This window comes from Chlorocebus sabaeus, chromosome 15 (assembly GCF_047675955.1).
Source record: "Chlorocebus sabaeus isolate Y175 chromosome 15, mChlSab1.0.hap1, whole genome shotgun sequence".
NCBI classification, from domain to species: Eukaryota; Metazoa; Chordata; class Mammalia; order Primates; family Cercopithecidae; genus Chlorocebus; species Chlorocebus sabaeus.
The window spans coordinates 40,228,163-40,249,745 of NC_132918.1; the positions used below are offsets into that span (position 1 = coordinate 40,228,163).

At 39.6% G+C, this 21,583-nt stretch overlaps 1 long non-coding RNA gene across 2 annotated transcripts in view; it reads right to left on the minus strand.

The window, feature by feature from the left end:
• The window catches only part of LOC103241476 (uncharacterized), a 229,085-nt gene that overhangs the window by 126,541 nt on the left and 80,961 nt on the right, over positions 1-21,583 (minus strand). For both annotated transcript variants that reach the window (XR_005241875.2, XR_012095568.1), the window contains exon 4: positions 17,812-17,927. This is a non-coding gene — a long non-coding RNA (uncharacterized lncRNA). The remainder of the gene's footprint in view (positions 1-17,811; positions 17,928-21,583) is intronic.

The window sequence follows — 21,583 nt, forward strand, 5'->3', positions numbered from 1 at the left end:
AGTAATCTTCAGTTGGGTTTGGAGAGGCATATGGAATTCTATATTTAAAATCACCTGAAACTGTATCCACTATATGGGTATCTCATAGAAATTCAGAAAGATGCCTCAGAGCGTATATCTCTCTGTAATCCTGTACCCCAGCCTTGAAATGCATTTTAAAGGGGTTTTCCCCACCTTTCCTTCCTAATCTCAGAATATGGCCTTGAAATATAGTTTAAAACTCTTTGTTTCCTTCTCTTTCCCACCAGGCATTCTCATGCACAGTGCTTGCTTCTCTAATTATGTGCTTGCTTAGAAATTCCAGGGTCTAATTTTGAAACAAACCAGATGCAGAGATTCAGCTGTGGAAACCTCCTGCTTAGGAGAAGTTACAATTAGTTCACCGCCTCACCAGGCCCAAATCAAGATGATGCCCACTGGACCTCCAGATGGGTGATTACTCAACCATTAGAAACAGACACAGACCTGCACTCTCTTGCACCACTCCCACGTGTTCTCCATACCAAGTTTTCCTTCTTAAACCACTTCACTCAGTCCAAAAGCTGAGATGGTTCCTTTGAGGCTTAAGCCCAGCCATTCTCCCATTTGCTAACATTTGAATAAAAGCTGCTTTCCTTTTACCACACCTCACTTCTCATGCTTTGACTTCCAAGTGGTGAGCAGTCTCAACCTCCTGGGCTCAAGAGATCCTCCCACCTCAGCCCCCTAAGTAGCTGGGACCAAAGGCATGCACCACCACTGATTTTAAATATAGAATTCCATATGCCTCTCCAAACCCAACTGAAGATTACTATACATTTATAATTTATTTTCTAGTAAAGAATGATTATAAAAGAGTATAACTGAACTTGAGTCAATTACAAATTTGGTGCCCCATGTGAGGAGCTGTGAGTTTCATGAAGCCTAGACTGTCTGCCTGGTTTCTACTGGAGGAGGCAACAGCTGCTCAAAAGTGCCAGCAATTCAGCTAGCTGACTCCATGGCTAGGGACTTCAGGGACCTCCCAGCAGCTGCCAAGGACACTTTTGCCCCTAGGATTTCCCTTCTGTCCCCATCACAGCATCAACTGCCCACAACGCTTTGCTGGTGCAAGGAAAGTGGCATTTGGGAAGCTGAGGCACTTGGACTAGGTAAGTCGACTGGAGTGTGAATGGGGTTTCTGTCTCTTTCTTTTGGGCCTTTGTGCCATCTGGACCTCGCACAGGTCAATTGTGGTGCCATAAGGGCCTTTGTGCCATCTGGACCTAGTACAGGAGATCCTTTTGTGGTGCCGTCTGGGTTTCAGACAAGACTTTAGGACTTTTCTCCGGTTTCCTCTTTCAGGGATCAGTTCAGGGTGCTCCATCTGCATTGGCACCGTCTGTGTTTGTGTCTCTGTTTAGTGCTACCCCTTCCTCCATCTGCATTGGCACCATCTGTGTTTGTGTCTCTGTTTAGTGTTACCCCTTCCTCTGAGGGTGCTCTAGGATGGTCTTCACAGCATCAGGCTCATCTGATTGTCAGAAGGAGCAAGATAGGCTGCTTCTCTCCTCACTAAGGGAGAAACAGTTTCCAATACCCTGGCCCTGATTTTGTCATCCTCTTTGGGATTCCAGAGTGCTCTCTGTATCTGGGTTAAGCTTTGTAGGTGGAGAACGCATGTGAACTCTTTTCTAGACTATATGGGACTCCAGCTGGTTACATATTATAGCCAGTTTTTGTGTACATCTTAAACTGATGGACAAATTACAGCAAGAAAAGTTCAGAACTCAAATTCACAGCTCATTTTACCTGCAACTATAAAGTTAAGCAGAATATTCTGAAGCTCTTTCTTTTCTGCCTGCTTTGAATCTGCTGTTACTAAACTGCTGGTGCTAAGACTCATTATTTATTGTCTAACTGTAATGTAAACATTTGAAACTCCTTTAAAACTGAAAAGAAAAGGCCAGGGTGGGAGGATCACTTAAGCCCAGGAGTCCAAGACCAGCCTGGACAACATAAGGAGACTCCATCACTACAAAATAAAAAAATTAGCCGGGAGTGGTGGTGCATGCCTTTGGTCCCAGCTACTTAGGGGGCTGAGGTGGGAGGATCTCTTGAGCCCAGGAGGTTGAGACTGCAGTGAGCCATGAACACACCACTGCACTCCAACCCATGAGACAGAGTGAGAACCCATCTAAAACAAAACAAAACAAAACAAAACATTAGTGTGGCATGGATGTTCTGTCAAGCTACAAAAGAAAAGAAAAAAAACACTAATAAAAATGCATTGAAAAAGGCTTTTTTAAAAAACAAAAAGAAAACTGCCCTAAATATGCTCTACCCAAATTTGGTCTATAGCTTTCCTTACCTTATCCAATAGGGCAAACAAAATTTAGTCATGTAAACAGATTTCAATTTTGACAGAAAAATAATTCTTATCCAATAATCTTATATAAAATGTTAAGTTTACATTGCTATCTAATGGCTAGAATTCCAAGGTGAAGCTATTGGATCTTTGTGGATATGTATTCATGTTTAGATATGTTTATGTGATATACATGTATGTTTTGTGTTGTGTCTTGCATGCTACCAAATGGCTTATAATTAAATAAATACTCATAAATTAAGTCAAAATGCATTTCAAGTTCACATGAATTTATCAATCCTTAATAAATAAACTGGCTTTAAAATCATTGGTAAAAATAAAAATTAAAATGTCTTCTGAAGCATCAGCATACATTTTTGTTTAGGTAGGTAAGTTTTATATTTGCCTCTGTTGGATATTTTAAGGGGTCAGGGTTTGGCACAAAAGTTGTGAAACTATAAACCCAGCCAAAAACAGAGTAATCTTTGTGTAACTTTTTTAAACAAATAAGACTAATTTAATATTGTTGGGTTCAATAAAAACAGCTAAATATTCTAAGTTATCAGCAAAACACCAGTGTGTTTAAGGTTCTTACTTAGGTGAACACCTGATGTTCACAGACTTTAAAAAATGGTTAATAAGGAAATAACTTTAAATTATTACTAGCTTTGTGTAATATCTCAGTTTCCAGACGTAAACTATTAAAAATGAAAGGGTCGAGTACATGTAAATAGGATAAATGCCTGTAGATGAACTTTTTGTGCAATTAAAAATTTTTTAATTGTTTTAAATTGAATAGTAAATGCACATTGGATATCTGAGATATTTACAATTAAGAAAGGGTTATGATATGGGGAAACATTTCTAAAAATTATGGCATGGTTTTATCTATAAAATCCTGACATCTGAAAAACAGTTCAAGATTTCTTGCTTCCTAAGTTTTCACTAAAATTTAAGGTTACTAAGACTAAACATTTTTGTTAATATGTAATTCTATAAATAATCTTATTTTAAAATAGCTTTATATAAGTTGAAAGTTATTTAAAAATTATTTATGGAAATATTTTAAAAGCCAATAAAGAGAAATATTTAAAATTATAAATATAAAATTATATTTTAAAAATTTCCAAAAACAATTTTATGTGAAAAAATATAATAAGGTAAATTTTTGTCTTTAAATAAAATAACTGATTTTTAAATGAAGGAAGTATAAGACATACCAAAAACTCCAAGCATGTCATAGATGATCTACATAAATAGTGATAACATTCATAAAGGGAAATTTATAAAAGAAATTTTGTATGTGATTAAACTAGCTATAATTAAAAGGGAATTATTTATAGTGATCTTTCTAAAGATTGGTCCCCTATGTTTAAACAGGATTTTGTTAAGGTATGAATTTACTTTTAATGAAATTATAAGAGATTTTGCTTTTTAATTCTATAACCTGTTTCTTTTGAAAACTTCTCAGATTCATATCTCAGAAGTTCAACTGTTGTGTCTTGCTGCTTTCATCATTTTCTCCCCTTGAAAAAAAGCCTGAGATAACTTCTTCAGCTTTTTTTCATCAGCTCTTTTATCCTTCTGGTTCTAACTGCTCATTAGCATTATGCCTGATGCTAAAATGTTTTATCTTAAAGGTCTGAAAAAGCAATGTTTTCCTCCAGTACAACTTGATTCTGTACTCTTGGCTTTTCTTGATATGTCTACATGTTTTAGTGCATGTAATCAAGAAACTTCTCATGCACTTATTAAGAGTCATGTATTCCCATGCTATACCCGTAACTTTGAATACACACTTCCCGTGTCTGATTAAATTCAAGCACTTTTTTCATCAGGTTTAACTTCCAGGTAATCTCAATGGGCTCCCCATAAGAAAAAGCAATCACACTGCAAAAGGTTTTTCTTTGCCTTTTTGGTAACTAGCTTAAGAAACAACGTTTTATATTTAATCAAGATAATTCCTATGTTGTCTTTATCAGGTTTTGATTGCTTAGAAAAACAGATTTAAAGGGGTTAAGGGTTTTACATCCATATAATCTTCTATATTGCCTTTAAAGTCTTTTGATAATCACTTTGGTTAAATGAGTAATTACTGTTTTACAATGACCTATGGTTCTGTCATGATGATATGTTTTGCATCCTTTAACATCTTTGACAAATGCCCTCAAAATCACATCTTAAATCTCTGACTTATTGCTGGGGTTTATCAAAGCTATAAAAATTAATCACCACTGGCCAGGCATGGTGGCTTACTCCTGTAATCCCAGCAGTTTGGGAGGCCAAGGAAGGAGGATCACTTGAGCCCAGGATTTTGAGACCAGCCTGGGCAACAAAGTGAGATCCTGTCTCTACAAAAACAAAGCACAAAAATTAGCTGGGTGTGGTGGCCTATGCCTATAGTCCTAGCTATTTGTGAGGCTGAGGCAGAAGAATCACTTGAGTCCTAGAGGTCAAGGCTGTGGTGAACTACGATTGCATTACTGCACTCCAGCCTGGGTGACAGAGCAAGACCCTGTCTCAAAAAGAAAAAAAAAAATTAATCAGTAAAAGGCTGTGAAATCTTTTTAAAGCTTTTAGTCAGGTCATGGACTTCAGTGTCACCTTCTACAACCCTGTGAAAAGGTTGTTATCCAGTACTATTAACTAATCCTTGTGTTGTTAAGTTACAGGGTTTTGACTTCTGAGTATAAATATCTCATCTAAAGAAGGCACAATAGGCCAGGCACGGTGGCTCATGCCTGTAATCCTAGCACTTTGGGAGGCCGACGCAGGCGGATCACAAGGTCAGGAGATCGAGACCATCCTGGCTAACACAGTGAAACCCCATCTCTACTAAAAAATACATAAGAGAAGCCGGGCGTGACAGCAGGCACCTGTAGTTCCAGCTCCTCGGGAGGCTGAGGCAGGAGAATGGCATGAACCCGGGAGGCAGAGCTTGCAGTGAGTCGAGATCGTGCCACTGCACTCCAGCCTGGGCGACAGAGCGAGACTCCGTCTCAAAAAAAAAAAAGAAGGCACAATATTCTTGCCAATATATGACATCAAACTCAAGTTAACCAAAGCCTCATCTTTATACTCAGGCAAAGGTGACAAAGTAAACTGCTTTCATGAGATACAGGGACAGGCCTATATTCAAAAACATTAATATTTATTTAATAATTTTGCCTCTATCTTAATTAATAGAATGTATTCTATACCTTGATACTAAATAATTTATATGTTTAGCTACCTGTGAGTTTCCTTTCCTGTCATTCTCAGAAATAAGCAAGGGTTATGACCTTTTGTTTGAAATGCTGTTAATTCTTTATGTTTTATTTTACCTCCAGAATTTGAAACTATTCAATCCCTCTAGGCCCAGGGACTATTACAGAAGACATGGGCATATGAGATTGTAAGGGCTGGGTTTTGAGGAATGCAATTAATTCAGACCTTCCAAATCAAGGATGGACACACAGATGCCTAAACAGCTAAACAAAATACTTGTGTTTTATATAACTAATTGCTACAAGCCAAGATTATGGTAGCTCAGTGCATAAAATTTATAGATAAGCCAATTTTATAACCTTGTTTCTTATGTTTTGTCTTTGGCTCTTATGTTGCTTAAAAGAGGTCTTAAGGGTTAGTATATGCCGGCCTGTGTCCATTCCCATCTGGCCCAAAATGTTTAATTGGCTATAAGTCTTTTGACTCTAAGTCCCTTGGCCATAGGAGTCTCACCAAGGGACATGATGAACAGCAGGTAGCCATACCACCCTGGCATCAATATGGGACAAAATAAAAGACTGGCCATCTATACTGCCTCTGGCATATCTTGACCAAATAAAAGGGGAAATACAAACAAACAAGACGTTCTAAGCCCTCCAACATACTAAATGGAACCCCTTCTTGGCCAAAGGAGATCCCCCAAAAACCTGAAAAACTAATTTAGGTTTTCACAGAAAGCAGGGGGATGGACACACCTCATTATACCCTCCCCACTTTGGAATTCAGATGCAACTGACCAACATTAACATTAAAATATAGATCATAAAACGGACAAAACAGACTCTTTGTAACAATAAGATATCAAATTATAAACAGGACCTGAGACCATGCCAGGCAACAGTGAAGTCACACACTCCTACACTTCAAAAGTTATGTTCTTGCTGCCACAAGGTGTTTCTTTCTCACAAGCAGCCAAATGAGTACTGGATTCAAGATAAGCTAACTGATCCCTACTCCCTGTTCACCAGCCATAACTACAGTTTTAATTAGACAAGAGACTGATTTCAGTACATTTCTCCTGACAAAAAGGTCACTAACCACAGACAAATGCTGGCTGGTATACAGAAATCGCATACTCGTGTGTCTTTGTGTACATACAGGGTCTAGTTATAATACATTTATAAGTCTCCATCCCAAAATAAACATGGGTCATATATTACATACATATTTGTTTAATACACATGTGTCAGGACCAACTGTATGAATATTCATAGCCCCTCCTATAACCTGTTAAATATCTGTATTTAGCCAACCTGTTGTCATATCCCCACAGGAACTCCAGGTACAATTGACAGTGGGAACTGCGCACTGTAATTAAGACTAAATGTTGTGTATAGTTCCTGCACAACTCTGGAAATACACCCTCAGCCCTACAAGACATGCACAAGCAAACTAGTGCTATGTCTAATCCTGTCATGTCCTTAAATCAATGGTCCTCCTAATAATTTGGATCAGGCTCCTCCTAGTAAAAAGAAGTTGCTCATAATTTCAGCCATGATTTTAAAAATAAGTTTATTCTTCTACTGTGGACTATATTGCTATTACACCCTCACCACTCACACTCCAACAAATACCTTCTGTATATCTCAGAAGTTTTCAAAAATTTTTCAAGGTCAGAGACTCAGAAAAGTTTTCAATTACAAGTGGACAGGTTTTCTTCTGTTGCCCCCTAGCTGTGCCCCTTTTTCAGCAGGAAGTAGTCAAATTGACATCTCCCACTTTCCATAAAAATGGAATATAATTTCACAGTAGGGAGTTGTAACCAAGTAGCTAAGCCTCAAATTACATGTTAAGGTTTTTTTCCCTTTCCTTCCTAATCTCAGAATATAGCCTTGAAATGTAGTTTAAAACTCTTTGCTTCCCTCCTTTCCCACCAGGCACTCCTGTGTACAGGGCTTGCTTATCTAATTGTGTGCTTGCTTAGAAATTCTAGGGGCTAATTTTAAAGCAAATCAGACAGAGACTCAACTGCAGAATCCTCCCCCTTAGGGGAAGTTATGAACAATGAATTCACCACCACCAGCCCAAAGTTGAGATGAACCAATCAGACCTCCAGATGGGCAATCCCTCAAGATAACCATCAGGAAAAGGCACACAGACCTGTACCCTCCTGCAACACTCATCCATGTTTCTCATACTAAGTTATCCTTCATTCAGCCCAAACAGCAGAGATGATTCCTTTGAGGCTTGAACCCAATCATTCTCCCGTCTGCTAGCATTTGAATAAAAGCTCCTTTCCTTTTACCACACCTCGCTTCTTGTACTTTGATTTCTGAGTGGTAAACAGCCAAATTTGAGTCAGCTACCTCTCTATAGCCCCAAATCCAGTTTTAGCAACACAACGAGCTATGTGACTGGTGGGAATGTCATAATCCTGGAGTGTACCATGGAGTGGAAAGTTAAGAACAAACCTGCATGTATGTGTGTTTTTATTTTATTTTTTTTTTTTTTGAGACGGAGTCTTGCTCTGTCGCCCAGGCTGGAGTGCAGTGGCACGATCTCGGCTCACTGCAAGCTCCGCCTCCCGGGTTCACGCCATTCTCCTGCCTCAGCCTCCCGAGTAGCTGGGACTACAGGCGCCCGCCACCGCGCCCGGCTAATTTTTTCTATTTTTAGTAGAGACGGGGTTTCACCATGGTCTGGATCTCCTGACCTTGTGATCCGCCCGCCTCGGCCTCCCAAAGTGCTGGGATTACAGGCGTGAGCCACCACGCCCGGCCATGTGTGTTGTTTTTTGTTTGTTTGTTTTTGAGACAGAACCTGGCTTTGTCGCCCAGGCTGGAGTACAGTGGCATGATCTCAGCTCGCTGCAACCTCCACCTCCTGGGTTCAAGCAATTCTCCTTCCTCAGCCTCCCTAGTAGCTGGGACTACAGGTGCGCACTACCACATCCAACTAATTTTTTATTTTTAGTAGAGACGGGGTTTTGCCATGTTGGCCAGGCTGGTCTCGAACTCCTCACCTCAGGTGATCTGTCCGCCTTGGCCTCCCAAAGTGCTAGAATTACAGGCATGAGCCACTGTGCCCAGCCTGCATGTATAATCTTTATTGAAAAACATACTGTGAAATAAAAACTGACTATGAAAATATGGAGCATATGTTTGCTACAACTGTTTATAAGACAACAGTTTTCTAACTGGGCTCAACTGGTTTTCTATCTCAAGATTGCGCATACTGCTCCCCTCCCTCACCTCCACCCACTTATTTTGCACTCTCTGGAAAGAGAAGTTAAAATTCACAAAGCATTTTAACGCAGTGAACAGCACAGGGTTTTCCCTACCCATACTCTCTACCCGTCAAATACTCCAGGACAAAAGAATTCTAACCAAATTCCCTTTGTTATAATTTAAAAATAGGAATATATTTAATGAAACTTTCTGACCTTTGATTTCTAGATGTAAATATGCTCATCCAGGAGTCTCTCAGGAGTGGAAAATTTTATTTTATGACATATATAATTATGAAACTCTTTCTTTCCTTCAGCACATTGCATTTTTCTGACAGTTACAAAAGGAGTCATTCAATAGGCAAGACCTTGATAGGAAAAATCAATTGAGCTTAACATTATTGGAAAACAACTGGACTATTTTCAAAAAGCATTTTTTATTTTCCATTTTGATTTAAAATAAACTTATACACTAATAGATCCTATGCACCTGTAGAAGAGTCTTGAAATTAAAATCAAGAATTCCCCACAAAGCCTAAATAGATTTCCCTTGTATCACAGAATAGATGAGTATCAGAAAAGTTGCTACAAAACAACTCCTCCTTTCTCGTATTCACTATAAAAGAGGAGATGTGTCGATTGCAGAGTAAAAGCTTAGGTTTTATGAAATCAAGATGGCATCCAAATCCGAGGCATGCTGGGTAGTGCAGACTCCAGAGGGGTTAGACCTCATTGGAGTCGTCCTGTCCATTAGCCCACTGAACACTGCAGAACCATCCTGACTCCAGAGCTCTTCCCTCAGTCCTTTCATCTTTTTGTTGTCCTAGTCCACAGGAATTTCTGCACAGTAGAAGAACTCCTGACTCTGAAACTCGGCTCCTTTCTTTCTTCTTTAGTTGAAGAAATTAAAATGCTCTGACATGCCTTTGCTCATCTTTGCTGACTTACTCCTACACATGCTTCAAAAATCAGGTCAGATGCCTCCTCTTCCAGAAACTCTTCTCTGACAAACCATTCTCCTATTGCTCCACCAAATTGACTCAATAATACATACGCTGACAGATTATTTATTCCATCCAGTATTTTGTTTTTTTGTTTTGTTTTGTTTTGTTTTTGTTGTTGTTGTTTTGAGACAGAGTCTCACTCTGCCACTCAGGCTGGAGTACAATGGCGCAATCTCAGCTCACTGCAACCTCTGCCTCCCAGGTTCAAGCAATTCTCCTGCCTCAGCTTCCTGAGTAACTGGGATTACAGGCACACACCACCATGCCTGGCTAATTTTTGTATTTTTAGTAGAGATGGGGTTTCACTGTGTTGGCCAGGCTGGATACTTCTTAATGTAAAGACTTTAGAGTCTATAAAATAAATCACTATTTAATAAACTAAATATTTAACACTCCCTATGTTGATTTTAACCCAGCACAAATATGTCCAAAATAGACTCTATAGTGATTTTAAAATTCTTATTCACTGTGAAAGAATGAAAATTACACCCAAATATTCATTTCCCTTCTTCTATATTACTATAGTAGTATTAGAAGTTTTCATCTGGACACACAACCTCCCAGAATACATTTCCCAGGCTCCTGTGCTGCAAGGTGTAGCTACATAACTCAGTCCTGGCCCAACTGTATGTGAGCAGAAGCCAGCAGTACAAATACCAAGCTGGGTTCTTAAAGGGAAAGGGTGAATGCTCAGTGTTTAACAAGTGGTAGCAAACATGCTCATAAATGTTAACTTAAAAAAAAAAAGTAGGTATGACTAGAACCCAGAGGGCAACCTGAAGAGTTATCAGAGAGTAAGTAGGCTGAAAGGGATAGTCCATGATCAAATCAAAGATTTTGGGATTTCATCCTAAAACCTAAGGGAAACTCCAAAAAAATATTTAAGCAGGAGGCTGACATGGTCAGATAGATTTCTCCCTTAGAGAGCTCAATCTGGCAGCAGAGTAGCACATGGATCAAAAGAGTCAGTTCTTCTCTCCAAATGAACCAGAGTAACTTTGCACAAAAACATTCCACACATTGCACCCCCTAGATAAATATGTTTTGTGAAATCTAGAGGTGAAAACGGGGTAGACCAAATAGTGTAAACGGATTATCTACCTGATGATGACAATTCACAACTGTCTGACGGGGGCTCACTGCCTTGTCTCTCTGTAGGAAGGAAAGCATATTATTGCTTTTGTCATTATAAAGCCATAATAACTTAAGTTGCTACAAAAAAAAATTCCTTGGTCCTAAGACCAAGAATATCATTTTCTACATAGGATTAAGCTATTATGGAAGGGTGTCCCGTGAACAGGTGTAAATTCACTAAAGCTCTTCTCAAGATGAAACCTGATCTATCTTAGTCTGCTTTTTCCACGTGAGTGTATAAGGAAAATCCTAAGGACTTTGCCTGTTTGTTGACATCCTTCGGAAGCCCCAGGAGTATTGAACAGAACACTGGGAGCAGATGCTGCTGGGGGCATCCTCCAGAAAATCTCCACCTGGAGTTGGACTGACCAGCCCTTTCCATGACATGATTTCCTTCTTTCAGGAATGGGAGGTACCAGTACAATCGTGATCCTCTTGCTTAAAGAATACCAAGTAAGGCTTGGATACTCTCCTGTAAAATGTCTGCATATCTGTGCTGAGGGAAAATAAATAACGTATGCAAATCCTTGCTGGAAGGTTGGGGGAGGGCTTTCCTTCCCAAATAAAGTAAAATAAAAATCACTATGAACCAACAGTTCATTTCTTCATGGGTAGTGAGTGTAGGCAAATTTACCAAAAGTCTGAAAGCTCTTCAGGGGAAGACAGAAAGCACTAGAATACCATCTCCAGTTTCTGAAAGGGTAGCCGGTTGGGTCTGCAGAGCCTCAGCTATAAAGGTATAAATGACTCCTTGGTTGTCTGCCCAAATCACCAAGGAAGCAAATCAAGGCCTCACCCGCTTCAGACAATTGAGTCTCATCTTCAAGCAGGGAATGGAAATGGGGCTGGTAATACCTGAATATTCTTGAGATATTACATTTGATATGCAAAACCCTTTGGCCTTTGTCTCTTGACGTCCAACATGTACCTTCCATTGTGATTAAATGGCAAATCATAAGTCGCTCTAGTTTCTAGGGGGGTATGAGGAAGTGTGAGGAGCAGTTGCTCCCAACATCCTAGGGCCAGGGGCTAGGACGAAGCTAGATCTGGAAACTCTCTACCGGGGTCACCACTCCTAAGAGAGTTGTGGCCAAGGGAAAATAGTAAACACCAGCAACCATCCTGAAGAACCTCAATCCAGAGGGCAAAACACAGCAACTGCACAGTGGAGGTATATCTGAGGCCAGAGAGAAAAGTAACCAGAAGACTACTATAGCTATCTGAAGTCAACAGGGATGTGAAAGGATGAAATGGAGGAGAAGAGGGCCAGAGACAGGGCTAGATTTGGATGTCAAGTAGGAATGGTCCAAGAATATACTCTAAAGATACAGAATTGTCATGAGATGCTGCATCTTGACAAAGATGAGAATGTAATTGATTTGCTTCTGTGGGGTCATAAACAGGGACTCACAGAAACAGCCTTCCACTCACATGTACTGGCAGATGCTTGGGTACACAATAAGCACCCTGAACCAAATCTCTGTCTCATGTGGAGAAGTCCCAGCACTACGCAGGACTTCTCTCCCACTCTATGGCAGCCTGGGCCTTGAGGAATCTTTGGTTCTGACATCACTGGCTGAAGCAGTGGGAGCAGAGGTCTCACTCACTCAGTGTAAAATCCCTATATAGGACTGTCTCAGTCCCTTCTCCTGTTATAACAAAATAACTTAGACTGGGTAATTTATAAATAATAGAAACATTTCTCACAACTCTGGAGGCCAGAAAGTCCAAGATCAAAGTGACAGCAGATACAGTGTCTGGTAAAGGTTGATTTTCTGCTTTTAGCCTGTAATCCCAGCACTTTGGGAGGCCGAGGCTGGTGGATCACCTGAGGTCAGGAGTTCGAGACCAGACGGGCCAACGTGGTGAAACCCTGTCTCTACTAAAAATACAAAAATTAGCCAGTCATGGTGGCAGATGCCTGTAATCCCAGCTACTCAGTAGGCTGAGGTAGGAGAATTGCTTGAACCCAGGAGTCGGAGGTTGCAGTGAGCTGAGATCACACCATTGCACTCCAGCCTGGGCGACAAAAGCAAAACTCAGTCTCAAAAAAAAAAAAAAAAAAAAAAAAAAAAGCCACAATCTCCTTGTGTCCTCACATAGAAGAAAGGCATTAACTCTGTGTTCTCAAGTGGCAAAAAGACAAAAAAATGGGATGAACTCATTCCCTCAAGCCTTTTTTATAAGGGCATGAATCCCATTCATGAGGGCAGAGTCCTCATGACCTAATCATTTCCCAGAGGCCCCATCTCTTAATATTATCACCTTGGGGGTCAAGTTCCAAATATGAATTTTGAAAGGACACCAACCTTCAGGCATAGCAAGAGCCCTAAAAGAAAGAGGCCTTAATGCTCAGTCTAGTAGAATAACAGTGTTACCTATTTTTAAAATGTAGCCAAAACAACATGATACTGAAGCCTTCTTACTATTTGGGCATTCAATAAAAATGTGTGTATGTGCCCAAATTCTCTTTGGATTATACATTTAAAAAATAACAATCAGGCACAGAAGAAAATTACATGAAACACACCAGGAGACACATACAACCTAGAATTCTGTCTCTGAAGAGGGTACATTCACCTATTGTAGGTCCACCTATAATCTCCTCGTCCCCTCCTATCTGAGAGTCTAACTTTTCATATGGGAATTCACAGTTAAGACTCTGAATTACTGGAGACTGGGTCTTATCTGCTTATTAACAGGGGCAACCTCCTGTTGTGTCACAGGCATGGCTAACGTCCCATTACGGCTTCTCCATTACTTAGCTCTAATTATTCTAAATTAGTGTTTTCCCATGGCACATCAAAATGGAGGAGCAAAGCCTCTTCTCTCTCTTTGAACATCTCATCTATTCCTCACCCACATTCCAGAGACAGGTAGCCTAGCTACCCAGGAAGCTAATTGCTTCTGACAAAACAGACCATTAGAAGAGTAGCCTTTCAGGGGTGAGGAACAATGAAAATGAGACAAATTCTGCTGATTCCAACACCCCTTTGTCGTGAGCTTACCAAACCTTTCAATGATTTCTGTATTTGAAAAGCAGAAATTGTTTATTTGCAGACTGGAGGAAGCTTCAAGATTATTGTTCAGCGTCAACAACTAGAACAGAAAAAGTGCCCAAAATATGCATATGTAAATTCATCCCATCTCAGAGTTATCTCTGAGGAATTCGTGATTTATTATACAATACTGCCACTGTATTGAAGTTAATTACATACATGCATTATCTCTTCTACTAGATGGGAAAGTCCGAGAGGGCAGAGAAAATACTTATTATTTCTTTACTTCTAGGAACAAACCGGAGAATATAACCATGCATACACGCACTCACACTGTATGTCCAAAGCCTAGCACAGAACCTTTCCTATTATTGTAATAACTTTAGTTGAGTAGCACTCTTCAACCATCAAAAACAAAAACAAATAATGTTTTCAAAGATTTAACAAAAGCAAGATGTACAACTGTCAATACAGATTGTGCCCAATATTTTCAAATATAGTTGTATAGATACTGATGCGCACAAAGGAGATAGGTAGAGAACACCAGAATGTTAATGATACTCATTCTGAGTGGTAGAATTGTTTTTTTTTATTCACAAAAACTTGCAGTCTGTTTTAAAAAATGAACATGTATCATTTTTACAGTCAGGAAAATAGTTCTAAAAATATTTCTGTAATAAGGTTGTACATCTAAATTGTTAAATGGACTCATGCATAATTTCCAAGTTGCTGAAAGCATCTAAGTTTGTAGTGAGTGCTTAAGAGTTTAAAGGGGAAAAGGGAGAATAAGATGGAGATTATTACATTCTGTGTTTCCTGAGTCTCCATGATTTGCTGCCCTCTGAATGTGACCGAATAGACTGTATGGGAAAGACTTCCCACTTCCACAATCATCACAAAGCCCCCGGGGTCCACAACCACAGATGATTCGGGGTTCCTATCAGCAGATCCCCAAAGCCCTGCTACTGGGAAGGTGATGAACTGGGAGAAGGATGGTAGGCATGTACAACCTGGGACTAGCACATACAGAGCCTCTGTGCAAATTACAGAAAATTATTCTAATTACAGAGGAGTTTCACAAGGCCCCTTCCTTGCCAGGCTGTGACTTTCTCCTCCGTCCTGCGCTCTGGCATCTTTGTACAGGGCACAAACTGCCATCCTCTGCTTCAGAGCAGATAATAGGTAAATATATAAGTAATATCCCTAGATCTTTGTCAAATCTCCTCCATAGGGGTTCTACCATTTTGCCTTCCCACCAGCAATGTAAGAGAGTTTCAATTTTCCCAGTCTTGTCAACAGTGATCTAACTTTTGAATTTTTGCGAGTTTTACATCTCAGCAGAGCATTTTTTATTAATTTTTTCTTGTCTTGAGTTTTGTTTTTAGCCATCTTAGGGGGTGGCTGTTTTGTCTCCCTCATCACTAACACTTGGAGGAGGTGTCCTTTTCATTCGTCTTTGCCACTTTGAGGTCACTGTGCTCCTGTCTCCTGAATCCCAAGCTCCAAATCTCATGTCTAATCAGTCTCCATTATCTACTAACCCATAGCAAACCCCATGCCTCTCCCTCTCACCTCTGTGAGTTCAGCTTCTCTCAGTGTAATTTTGCCTTGCATTTCTCATATTTTGAATTAAACTAAGCATTTTCTTTATTAGTGTAAGCTATTTGCATTCTTTTTCTGTGAATTCTTTGTATCTCTTGTCCATTTTTAAAATCAACCTGTTTATTTTCAAAGGGTGAATTATCCAGGGGAGAATTTTGCAATAGCAAAGCAGAGCTCAATTAGAAATTCTGAGAGCTAAAAATAGTTTTTCCCTATATTTAAACACCAGCAAATATTTTCTGTCATTCTCAATACTCATCCCTAGAATTTGTCATTAGCTGGAAAGAAAAGCAAACTTGAGCAACCAAAGTAGAATTTAGTGATGCTAATTCTTTTAAACATAAGAATATTTTCCGGATCAATCAGATTTTTAAGACACACTGAAATTAACCTATGCATAACATCTTCTCAGATTCAATAGTTAAGTTCTGTTAAAACAGATCTTATTATTAAAGATTTTAATTAAAGTAAAATCATCTACTTCATCTTAAAGTGTGTAATATTTTATTTTATTAATAAAAAATAAAATTATATGCTAGCTATTATAGCAATTAGTTTTTAGCCATATTTACCTTTCTCTTTTATTAAATAAATTGAAGAGGTTTGATTATAACATCCAAAGAAATAAAATTATTTCAAATTATTATGCTAAATTCAAATATAATTACTCTTCAAGACAGAATACCAGGATTTCTATGTGCTTCCACATTTAATTATAGGAGTACCATGCCCTTATCAAACAAGTAGCTTCCCCAGTAAAATAACTTACAATGTTAGCTACAAATTGTACTGTATTATTATAAATTTTTTAAATAGCATATTAAATTTGTTTTTATAATTTACTATATTAGTTAGTATTCTATCAAAGAAACGGAACCACTAAGATGGGATTTGTTATAGGAATTGGACCTCCTGCAATTATGGGAGCTGGTTAATGGTTCCTGTGAGGCTCTTCTCTTCCAGTCTGATGCTGGAGAGGCAATCAAGAGGGAAAGGCAGGTGGAAAGTGAGGGACAGCAAGAACGAGCTGGAACCCACAAGCACATCCAGAGCTCACAAAGCCAGCTAAAACCTGTGTCAGTTCCTGCTGCCTCTGACCTTAATGGTATGGGTGTCCTGGAGAAGCCAAGTTCTCTTGTCGTGTAGCTAAACACACATACATGCCCAGGAGTCAGAAAAACTAAAGAAGGATCCAGGGAAAGGTGCCGCAATTGCAGATCCAGCTGCTACCTCTCACCAGGAGGTGAGCTGGCAGGTAAATGACAACCCACGTGAACTACAACATGGCTGCTGCTTCACTTTCAGCCTCCAAATCCCCCAAGACTCTCTCTTGTGGTGCACCTGAACAGAAACATAGGAAAGGGAAGTCTAGGCACTGTACTTCAGCCTAGTCAATTTGACATATATCGAAGCCACAGCAGTCTACCTCTTGTCAACTTGGCACCCATATGTATGGTAGATGCATATATTAGTTCATTTTCACACTGCTAAAAAGAGCTACTTGAAACTGAATAATTTACAAAGAAACGAGATTTAATTGACTCACAGTTCCACATGGCTGGGGAGGCCTCAGGAAACTTGCAACCATGGTGGAAGGCAAAGGAGAAGCGAGCCCTTTCTTCACAAGGCAGGAAGGGGTGGGTGGGAAATGCCACACTTTTAAACCATCAGATCTCATGAGAACTCTATCACGAGAACAGCAAGGGGGAAGGCCGCCCCCCATAATCCAATCACTTCCCACAAGGACACTCCTTCAACATGTGGTGATTACAATTCGACATGAGATTTGGGTGGGGACACAGAGCACAAACCTTATAGCATGGACCCTGAGAATGACCCTGTATGGTAGGTGCATCAGAATATTTGTTCGGAATTCTGAGCTAAGGTATTCAGGAATGGCCAACCAGGAGAGTCATTCTTATCTATAAGGAACACCTGAGCCCCTGGATAGTCCTGTGGAACACCTGCTGTACAGAACAATCAAGGTCTTGTCTTTTGGGTTAACAGTAAGGTTGCCAGGTGGAGATTGTTAGGGGGAGTGCTAAGTGAAAATGCTATATAAGCTACTTGCTTTCTGCGAGCGGCTGCAGATCTCTTGCCCATCCTGTTGCCACTGGACTGCTCTATATGTACATTTCCCCACTAATAATGCCCTGTGTCTCATTTGCTGGCTCTGGGTCTCTTCATGAGCCTCTTGAACCCGGTGTCATCTCTAGTGAAGTTAATAGGGGTCCAGCATGGCACCATACACATGTCCTTAAGCCATACATCTCCAAAGAAAGACAAAAGGAAAGCCATACTTTGCCTACATACCTGACACACAACCAAAACACACAAATCCAGGGGTGGATGCAAAGTCCTTTTGTTTTTCTTGGGTAATGTTCCTTTTTCTCACGGCAGATTCACGCTCCCCCTTTGCTATCCTGTAACTTAAGTACCAAGAAAGTTAAATACTTTGAACACGTTTTATGTTAGATGACAAAAGGATAATAAGGGAGAAAAAATTCAAACATATTCTGTTAATATTTTGCAACTGGGCATGTGCTTATGGTTCTCACCTTTCACAGCTGAGTTGCCCTCAGCACATGCCTCAGCTAATCCTGGTTTCTTACCAGGTGGAGTAGATAAACCAATTCTATCAGGTCCAGGCAATTTAAATAATAACATGGCTGCTTTTGTAATCTGGCTTGCAGTTTATTTCCCAGTGTTTTTTTTTATAGTATTCCTTGAAATGTGTAGAGTTCAAAGAGTTGCGTACCATCACTGTGGCAAAACTCCTTCCACTTCCATCTACTTCTATATGTGAGTAAATATGCTTGTTTCTTATATCAACAAAAATAAAAAGGGGAAAGTAATTGTTCAGCCTTGTCTCATTCTATAAATAATATTCACCCAGATAACTAAATGAGTGGGAAAAATTATATTACTAACAATTTATTTCCAGTACAAGGTTAATGTTTTAGTATGTGTTTATCAAAATTTGTAATATATTTGTTATTTTGATCAATTGTACACAAAACCTATCTAAATTATGATTTTAACAGAGCCTTATGGTCACAGGAAATAAAACTAAAACTTTTATTTACACACATACATTTGTTGCAGAAAATACAATAGGACAATCAAAAGACTTCCAAGCCTAAAAGGTATTAAGTTAGAATGAAATTATTTGGGGTAGTCGAATGAAAATATGAGTTCAAGGAGAAAAAGTAAATAAATAAAATGTCCTAGTTTGAATATTACAGAAGAGCATTTATATTAAAGAAAAACTTCATGAGCTTTTAAAATAAGGATAGCAGACATCAAATCATTGTGGCATTTACATTCTATTGGATATATTTAAAAGACCAATATATCAGGTGACTTTTGTTTGTTTGTTTTTATTTTTTATAGACATGGGGTTTCACCATGTCACCCACACAGTCTTGAACTCCTGGACTCAAGCAATCCACCCACTTCAGCATCCCAAAGTGTTGGGATTATAGGCATGAGCCACTGCACTGGTCCCAATGTAGCAGTTTTAATTTAAAATGTTAATAACTGCTACGTGCCAGAAATTACATCCTTTACTATTATACTGTATAAATCTGTAACAAAAATTTTAGATGTCAACTGAAGGGTGTTCAGTAGGTACACAGTTTTCAAAAAATGTTTGCTTAGGTGTAGCCAAGCAAAAAGTAACAGTGTCAGTTGACACCTTCTGAGGTCTTACTGCTCACCACTGTATTAAGCTTTTCTCATAATTTAATACTTTGGTGACAACTGTGTGAGGTAGATCCAGCCAGGCTATGACTGTGGGGCTTGACACAGGGAGAAGTGATGTTCTGCTCTCTCTCCTATTCCTGACTTGGGAATAGGGTTTCCTGACTTGGGAGATCTGGCACCTGGCGACCTAGTCCAGCCCCTAGCTCCTATCCTTAGCAGTCCTGCCCAGAGCCTCTTGCTTCTTGGGTCCCCCTCACCTAGTGGGCAGCTTTCTGAACCTTCTGGGAACTTTCACATCTGTATCTCACCTGTCAGTGGTGTCTGCTCCACCACCATCCCCTCTCAGTTCCATCATCTCTCTCCAGTTCTCCCTGCCCTGCTCAGGTAGGTGGAAGGCAGTTCAACAAGTCCATTGCCCAAGTCCATGTCCAATCAGGGAAATATGACTGCAATGGGCTGAACAGTGGCCCCTCAAGATGCCCAGGTCCTAATCTCTGAAACCTGTGAATATATTACCTTACCTGGTAAAAAAGATTTTACAGATGTAGTTAAATTAAGGATTTTTAGATTGGGAGATTATCTGGGTAGGCCCAGTGTAACCACACGGGTCCTTAAGAGATGGAAGAAAGAGGGTCAAAGTTAGGATAAGGCCATGTGACCCCACTGGAATCCCTTCCCTTAACTTTGGAGTTTGGTAGGAAGAACTACAGCACTCTCACTCCCATCAACTGATGGCTCACAACTCCAACACTTTCTCTGCTGACCCCCCATGGCCACCCCCATCCCCATCCCTTCTGCAAGCTGCTTTTGGCCTATACAGATGGAAAAGAGTATGGGGGTGATGGCTGGGATTGGCTAAACCAATCCTCATTTTACTAGGCCCAGAGGAAGCTTACTGGTCTCAATTTTTAGAGGCTCTCGGCATCTTTCTCTGTAGAACGTGACGAATATAAGACTCCTTTGTCTTCAACTTGAGGCCCTGGACACCAATTCCTAGGCCAAGGAAAAGCCCTACTCAGTATTCTGTTACTCCATCCGGAAGTACTGGGGGCAACACATTTTTCCTGAGGAATCTGTTATTCTACAGGGTTAGATCTGACTCCTCTCACTCCGTATCTGGGTACCTTTTATAGGAATTTAAGATTCTTCATTATGAGAAAGTATTAACTCATTTCTTTGTAATCCGATTCTAATGAATCAATAATAAAGCCTACCCCCTTTTTTTCATGCATCCAGTACCTTGCCTTCATCTTACTTCCAATCCACAACAATTAAATCCAACAATTAGAACTAAGATCACTGAGAGTTATTCAATGCGTACAGTTGGTGAAATTCATTCTACTACTAACGGGGCCTCCTAGGGCTCCACACTCACCCTCTGCCCTTTGCCAAGTGGTGTTATCACTTAGGATGCATTCGACTGCAAGTAATAAAGAAAAAAAAAAAACCTGCCAAACAGTAGGATCTATCAATAGGGAAGTGGTTAAATAGAGGTGGCTAGGCACGGTGGCTCACACCTATAATCCCCAGCACTGTGGGAGGCTGAGGCGGGTGGACCACCTAAGGTCAGGCATTCAAGAGCAACCTGGCCAACATGGTGAAACCCCATCTCTACCAAAAATACAAAAATTAGCGAGGCATAGTGGCACATGCCTGTAATCCCAGCTACTCGGGAGACTGAGGCAGGAGAATGACTTGAACCCAGGAGGTGGAGGTTGCAGTGAGTTGAGATCATGCCACTGCACTCCAGTCTGGGCAACAGAGCAGGACTCCATCTCAAAAATAAATAAATAAATAAATAAATAATAAATAAAATATAAGTACATCCACACAATGGAAAATTACTTAGCTGATAAAAGGCATGAGGATGTTACATACTGATGTGGAAACGTCTCTAGGACATAATGTTAGGTGAGAAAAGTAAGTTTTAGAACAGTATACATAATGTTGCCATTTCTGTAAGAAAGGGAAAAGGTGCTTATTTGCTAATATTTACCCATAAAACACTGAAAGACCACAAAAGCAACTCTTATAGTTGCCAGTAAAAAAGGAGGAAGACAGTGAAGACAGGATGAATGAGGACAAGTATAGGAATAAAAACTCTAAATGAATACCCTACATTGTTTTCATTTGTAGCGAGGCAAATGCATTACCTATCAATGTTTTTCATCTTTTAAAAAATTTGGTTATGTAAGAAGTTAATATTTGGAATATTTGTGTAAAGGGTCTATGAAAATTCCCTGTACTGTTTTTTGCAACGTTTTTATAAGTAAAATTATTTCCAAATAAAAAGTTTGAAAAGATTTTTAAAAATAAAACTTAGATCTAGTATTAGAAGGGCAATAAATAGAAGACATAAAAATAATCTAAATATCAAATA